Source organism: Corvus brachyrhynchos, unplaced genomic scaffold (assembly GCF_000691975.1).
Source record: "Corvus brachyrhynchos isolate BGI_N302 unplaced genomic scaffold, ASM69197v1 scaffold126, whole genome shotgun sequence".
NCBI classification, from domain to species: domain Eukaryota; kingdom Metazoa; phylum Chordata; class Aves; order Passeriformes; family Corvidae; genus Corvus; species Corvus brachyrhynchos.
The window spans coordinates 9,001,963-9,009,355 of record NW_008239283.1 but is presented as its reverse complement, the minus strand read 5'-3'; the positions used below and the strand labels follow the sequence as shown (position 1 = coordinate 9,009,355).

The following is a 7,393-nucleotide window of genomic DNA, read 5'->3' as shown; positions in this document are numbered from 1 at the left end:
TAGTCACTTCAGTTTAAAATTAGTTCAAGGTATATTCGACAGACCTTGACTTTCCACAACAAAGAACTCTGATCCTTCAGGAGATCTCCATCCTAGCCAAATGGAGCAATTTTTTCAAGTATAAAAGTAACCAGGCATCCAACCTGCAGTAGTTCACCACTTCTGCAAGGTGGGCAGTGTAAACAACATAACTTGCTTTGCCAGCCAAGCCCCTTGGGCAAGAAGTTCAGAGATATTAGAACAGCACCTGGAACCCATGTGCTACAAAGACTAAGCGGAGATCTCATCAGCAAGGCAGTATCAAACTGCAGCTCTGCAGGAAGGGTGGGTGGAAGTTCTCAGCCCTCTGTCCACTTCTCTGTTTTTGCTTCTACCAGTACAGCTATACCCTCCCCAGAGGTCAGGCCTCTACAAAGCATTACAGTCACCATGCACTCAATCAAACCTACTCTTCCCCCGGGTGTGCAAGCAGCCATGAACAAAGCAGCTCAAAGTGTTCATACTCTTCAAACTCTGAGAGAAGGAGGTGGCAAGTATAACATCAAGTGTCCTACTTGAAGAGGAAAACAACATTTTTCTGGAGCCAAAGGGAGTTTGTAGGAAACACCCAGCAACTGACAGATGGGCTCTCCCCACTGTTCACCTGTATCCATAAGTAGGCAATAATGCTTCTCTAGTGCCAGGGGAATATTACACAATCACTGTGATTGTTTTAAATCAGTAATTAGTGTTGCCCTATACTTAAGCCTCCCCCTAATCCAAAGATGGTATCTTAGATTTCCAGACTGACAACTCATGCTTGTCTAATTAGCTGGAGGGACAGCCCGGTGCTTATCTCCCTGTACCAAGTGTCTCTGGAGGCACTTGATGCACTTCTTCCACGCCCATCCAGTAACTTTAACTGTCCTCAGACAGTGCCCGTGCCACCACTTCTCAGTCCAACCTTGCTGATAAGCAAAGCACTGCCTAGGTGGACGCAGCTTCTTTTCGGGAAGGTCTTCAAATGAGGGTTTCTTTCTCCTCCCACAGCACTGGCCATACTAAAGCAGTGTTTGTAAAACTCTACTGCTGCAAGCAGTTCATCCTCAGCAGAGCCAGGTCTGAAGGCTTGCTAGGACTCTGCTAAATACTGGCTGGTCTTCAAACTTGCCTAGAGTCTCTTAAGGGGTTCATATTCACAAGCACACACAGTAAGCAACTTCCAGCAGGGCACAAGTCCACTGCCATCAGGAAAACTGAGGCAGATGTCTAGAACGAAGACAGCTGAAAGATTTCCAGGGCTTAAGCTAACTGTGGCCTTCTCCCCCATACACAGTCCTTCTAGACCAGATGCTGCCTGTGAAAGTTGCATTACCTAGCCTGGGTAAGATGAGAGATAAGCTTCAGATAATAAAAATTCTTATGCCTCTACTAAAGGTTTACACTGCTGCCTGGGTAGCTGAACACCTCACACAGACCTACCAATTTCAGCAATGCAACAATCTTCAAAAAAAATCTCTTCAGTAATGAAGCTGCAGCAAATCAAGACAACTTGCAGGTCACTCAATGTGACTCCAATACCCTACACTAACGAAACCACTTTGCAGAATGGGGAGTAACCCTTCCAGAGTACAGTAGAAAATGAGATGAGCTTTAACATCTTTTGTTTCCCTAATACAACCCCTCTCTGAAATTAGTTTGGTTTTAACTTTGTCTGAGACCAAGGACGAGTCTAGAATGAGCTTTCAAGGTCTCCTTCCTTTTTAACAGTTCAAGTGCCAAGATGCAGCTCAAAATCCTACAATGTCAGGAGCTGCTCTGTGACCATGACCATGACCATCTCAAAATCCTACAATGTCAGGAGCTGCTCTGTGCAGACTCCCTCTTGTAGACATCTCAGTTCATGGTTCCAAGGTAATGTACTACAAGCAACTTATTAAGGGCCTATAGGACCAGTGGCAGCGGAGACACATGACTATCATCATGACACTTAATTCTGTAAATAGTACCCGAGTTTTGGGTTTATGTATATAAAAATATCCTCCCTGTCCCTCATTCTAGAGATCTAACTTTATCTCAGAGCCTGCAGACTGCAGCTCTGACACTGTGGGACCCTGGCACACAAACCATACAGCACTGGCTCTATATTGTGGTGTCACTGTTCCTGGTGGAGCGTGCAGGGTGCTGGACCCTCCATTCAGCTGGTTTGGCTGGCATGGCTGTGCATGCTGCTGTTATGACTGTAGCTTTAGCTCTAAAGGACATCGTGGACTGGATCAGATACATCAGCATTGCTGCCACTTTTGGCTTTGTGGCTCTTTTTGAGATTGGCCCTGGCCCTATCCCCTGCTTCACTGTGGCAGAACTCTTCTGCCAGGGCCCACGACCTGCAGCCATGGCAGTGGCCGGTTGTTCCAACTGGACCTCCAATTTCTTGGTGGGAATGCTCTTCCCCTATGCAGAGAAACTATGTGGCTCCTATGTCTTCTTCATCTTCCTTGTTTTCCTGGTCATCTTCTTTGTCTTCACATTCTTTAAAGAGCCAGAGACCAAGGGCAGGACTTTTGAAGACATCTCGAGGGGCTTTGAACGACGAGGAGCGAACACCCCCATGTCACCCCAGAAGAGCCCCATGGTGGAGATGAACAGCATACAAGCTGACAAAGCAGCTGCCTAAGATCCATGACACACCCATTCTTCAACTCTTACATGCCTAAAGAGTCATTAAACAGTAATGAGTATTTTGGACCAAACCACTACAACCTTCCAGCTTGGTGTGCAAAGATCCCCCCAAGGGGCTGTGGTGGCATCCAGAAGAATGGAAGTGGCATCAGCCCCCTTTCTGCAGCAACTAGGAGTGAGGCCAAAATCTTTCAGTCACATCCTAACCCTCTCCTCCACAATCCAGCAGCAATACTGGATCATCTGGAAAACAACAAGGGAAGAAAAGAAAAAGAATAGACTTTTGTGGGTAAAATGCTTAGCAAAGTTTGAAGTAGAGCACCACTGAGAATAAGAGCAGTGACCCATCATCACTTGCAGTTTGCTGGCAGGACAAGTGGCTTCACAGAACATCTGAATCGTATAATCTCTCTCTGCATTGTGACTGATGAAGTCCCTTGGGCTAAGATTACTAATTCAGGCAGTCCTGAAGATGGAAAGCATCTCCTTTGCGTACATCACTTGAAGAAAAAAGTAGTATGATACCACCTTCCTATTTTACAGGCAGGTATAAGGTAGGAATTCAGTGCCTTCCCCAGAGTCACTGCAAAACAAGTCTCCAGTGGCAGTGGTAACTGAGGGTGAGAGAACACCTTGGGAAAAGAAAAAACTGACACCATCACACGTTGGTATAAGATCTGAATAACTGAATTTTAAAGAGAGCAGTGTGTTTGACATAAATTTCTTACTCCAGTCCTCCAGGACCTTGCTATTCTTACTGATAATTAACTGGCTAGTGACACAGTAGTAAGTTTTTGTGTAGAAGTCCAAGCCAGAACTACCCTGGAAGGAAGTACTTGAGAGACAAGTGCTAATAGTAAAATGACAGGTTGGAACGCAAAAATAATACACAAGATCAAACCTTGGGTGCAAGCCCTCAAGGGACACTGGCTGCGGAATGCAACAGCAGCAGTTTGCACGTCAACAGTTTTAGAAAAAGGTTATTTTCTTGGTCTCTCTTCAGGCTCCCCAGCTAGCGCCCATGTCTCTTCTGTGACTCTAAGCACAAGTTTTCTGCATGGCAAAACAGGGGTCTTTGCCTACCCCTGTTCTCCAGGGCTGCCATGGAAATTCTTGGCCAAGGAGAGAACTCAGCAGCAGCAGGATTTCAGCTGCTGACAGGGGAGTAGAAGCCAGCACCTATAATCAGTTCAGCTCCAGAGAGGGGAAGGAGGGTTACCCTTCACATTAAGGCTTAAGCAGATTCTACTCAGCCTGGCACTTGCAACTGCATCAAAGTGGATGGCCAAAGAAATCCCTCAACACAGGCTGCAGGGGAGTGCAGAAAGCCACCATGACACTTCAAGGTACATAAAACAGTGGGTGGAGGAAGCACAGGACAGGGAGGAGCAGAAGAGGTTTTTATTTGACACTACCATGAATTGGGCTGAACCTTAGTAAGAATTAAGAGAACTTCTGCCCTACAAAACCACCTGCATGTAACAGGCAGAGACACACCTGCAATTCCTTCCTTCTGCTCAGCAGCACTTTGAAACACCTGTCAAAAATTTGACTTCATTTTGATCAGATCTCTGCCTCAGCAAATTACTGTTGGTTAAATCTGGCTTTCTGAAATATCTTGGAATCTAAAGCATCTACAAGCAAAATGTAAAGAAAGGGCCACAGATTAATCCTGAAATACTAAAACGCTGCATCAGGGACTGGCCTGGTCAGGCTGTTTAGTCTGTTATCTTGCTGTCAGTGGAAACAAATTAGAGATTTTTAAATCTTCCCACTCACAATAAACTAATGATGATGACGCTTGTCTAATTATTAATTTTGTGGCTCCTACTTGGCATGCTTGTTTCTGGATGCAGAATAGACATCTCCCTCCTTGCAGAGCCAAACATGCAGAGATTTGATTAAAGGCCAGAACAGGAAGTGAGATGAACTCAAACACTAACCATGAATTGAGATCAAATCTCTTGGGGAGCACCTGCAGCCTCTTGGACAAAACCCATTTGTTGCCCTTCTATAAGTTGAGCAGTTACAACTCCACCCGGTTCATTTAGGTTTTGTCGTGTGGTTTTTTTCAGGTGTAAGAGTGTTAATGCTGCCAAATAGAGGAGAAAGTGAACTCTCCCATGTATGACAGAGCCAGACACCAGTGCAGTGCAGAATGCCAAGGAACACGCATGTGCTCAGCTCCTCAGTATCCCACTGTGCAAAGCTCATAACCAGCTCATGTCAGGCTTTCACACAGCTTTGAGAACCTGTAACAGGTTGGTCCAATGGACAAGATCCAAACCACTGAATGAGCTCTAAAGAAACACATAATGCAAACTTCAACACTGTATAGAGGGATGGAAATGGAGCAACTGAGCAAAGTCCAACATGAAGTGGACACCATCAAACAGCAAGGTAAAGGTAAAGCTGCACATCACTGTCACATCAACCTCCATCAAGGAAAGATGCAAACCCCTCACAGTCAGACTGATTAGAATTTACTTAAGTCACAGTCTGAAGAAATTAATAGACAAGGACAGTCTATTTTATTCACTCGGGTGACAGACCTTTCCATACTTGCCAGCATTTTCTCCACTGCACTAGCAATCACTGCTCCAAGGTGAGCAGGCGCTGTCAGAATCCAGGAGAAGCTTCAATTACAACTGCCAGCCAAGGAGGCATGAACAGCAGTAAGCCCCATCCAGGCATGCCAGCAAGATTTCCAGCCCTAGTCTAGGCAAGGCCTGAGATAATGAGATGCTCAGGGTGACACATGAGCCTGAGCCAAAGTCATCTGAGGCCAGAAGGGACCTGTAATGGCAGTCCACAAGCTTTCCTCTCACAAAAACCCACACGGATGTTGAAATGGTAAGGTACATGCAGGGATGGTCACTACTTTATCCATCTGAGCATTTTGTGTCCAGCCTCTTGAAACTTCTTCTGACCTGCCCCTGACACAAAGGTAGTTGAGGGCTCCTCTGTAGAGGACATCTCGCCCTCATCCTCCTCTGTGATGTTGTAAATCACTACAGAAGTGGCCAGACTTGCTGTCAACTCTCATCCTCTAACATCCAGCAGCTCTGACCAAATTGCCTGATGGATAGAGAAGGATTAACATGGGAGAAACAGATAAATCATTTCAGTTTGACTTTTGCTGTTTAAATAGATGGTTTTCTTAATACCTAAGTTGCAGCATAGATTTAAGATTCCTATAGAACTTCAAAGATGCATGGAGGACCAACTCATTCAATCACAGGCACTCTCTCCAGCTGTACTTCTGGGGAACATCATGTGAACCAGAGAAACATTTCCACTTCCAAAACTTGCTGCTCTATCACTTTTAACACCGCTTGTTATCAGCTAAGTGCAGCAAGGCTGAAGTGTATAACTCCATGGCATTTTTCTTCTTGAAACAGAAACTTCTGAAGCTGCTTGACAAATTCTAAGGACTTCATAGGAATGTTGCAGGCATCAGTACGAAAAAAATCTATTTATGTTGGCAACAATTTAAAAACAAATTTAAACAAGGGAGACTATGAAATACACAGAGAATTGCCCATGGTGACATGTCATTCCTCTGTCCCTCTCGTAACTTCCAGGTTTCAGTCCCACTGACAGAGTTCAACAGAGAAAATAAGCAAAGGCTCGACTTTGCCAAGCCCAGGACTGCAGCACAAAGGCTTATTCCACGCATCAAGTTGTTTTGCCACGACAAGGAAGACCCTGAATATGACAGTACTGCAGTTCCATCCTGCACTTGGGTGTAGCCCTTTTCTCAAGAGAAAGCTCACTCCGATTGCAAGTTCTCAAATGTATCCCCTCTCCAGCTGCAAACCTCTCAAATCCAATTCAGAATCCCACATGGAAGCAAATACCTGCACTTCCAAAACCTTTCCAAGAACTAACCTAAGCTCTAAATGGTGGATCTGTGTCTCCAGGTATCAAGCAACAATACTTTGATTTGTCTTCAACAGTGCCCAGGCAGCATCAAGAGGAGTACAGAACAGAGATGCAACTGCCCAAAAGATGCAGAGAAATGGGCTGCACTGCTCAGCAGCAGACTGGACTAAGACTTATTTGTCTCTGATGCTGGCACAAGTGCTGGGCTGGAAACCACATCCCTGCTCTATTAACACTGACTTGGCACATGCTACTTTACTTAACCCTAGTCTCCTTTACTAAACACTGACTTATGAAATAAGTCCACATGGGGCAGAGAGATCTATTGGTCAAAACAACGCACACACCTGGGGAGCCTTTGTGCTACTCCACCACAGGCTTCCCAGACAACCCTGAGCCTGTTATCCTACCTCAGTTTCCCACAACCTTGTCAAGCGGCTGTGCAGGGTGTTGGGGAAGGAGGCAGCCTTTCCCTTCCTCACCAGTATCTTTAGACATATAGCATTAAAAATATCTTAAGCAGAGCCCACACAGGCCTGTAACACACACAACTACATTTTATGTACTCAGATCCAGTACCTCTGAAGCATTTCTGCACGATTTGTCTAATGACCAACCCACCTCTCCGGACAAACTCATAGTTCCGACCCAACTTCCATTAAAAATGCAGCCAGATATAAACGAAGCAGAGCTCGGCACGTGCACAAAGGGGCCAAGCGCAAGGGCTGAACCCACCCAAACCACACGATGCTTGCGGGAGCACAGCAGCCTCAAGCGTTAGCAAAGCCCCGCGCTGCTCGCTGAGCGCAGCACGGCCGCACCTCCCTCCCTTCACGGAGCTGTTCGT

At 45.7% G+C, this 7,393-nt stretch overlaps 1 pseudogene; it reads left to right on the top strand.

Moving 5' to 3' along the window:
* The first annotated feature begins 2,162 nt into the window (after window positions 1-2,162).
* On the top strand, window positions 2,163-2,703 carry LOC108448130 (annotated as a pseudogene).
* Window positions 2,704-7,393: the final 4,690 nt, after the last annotated feature.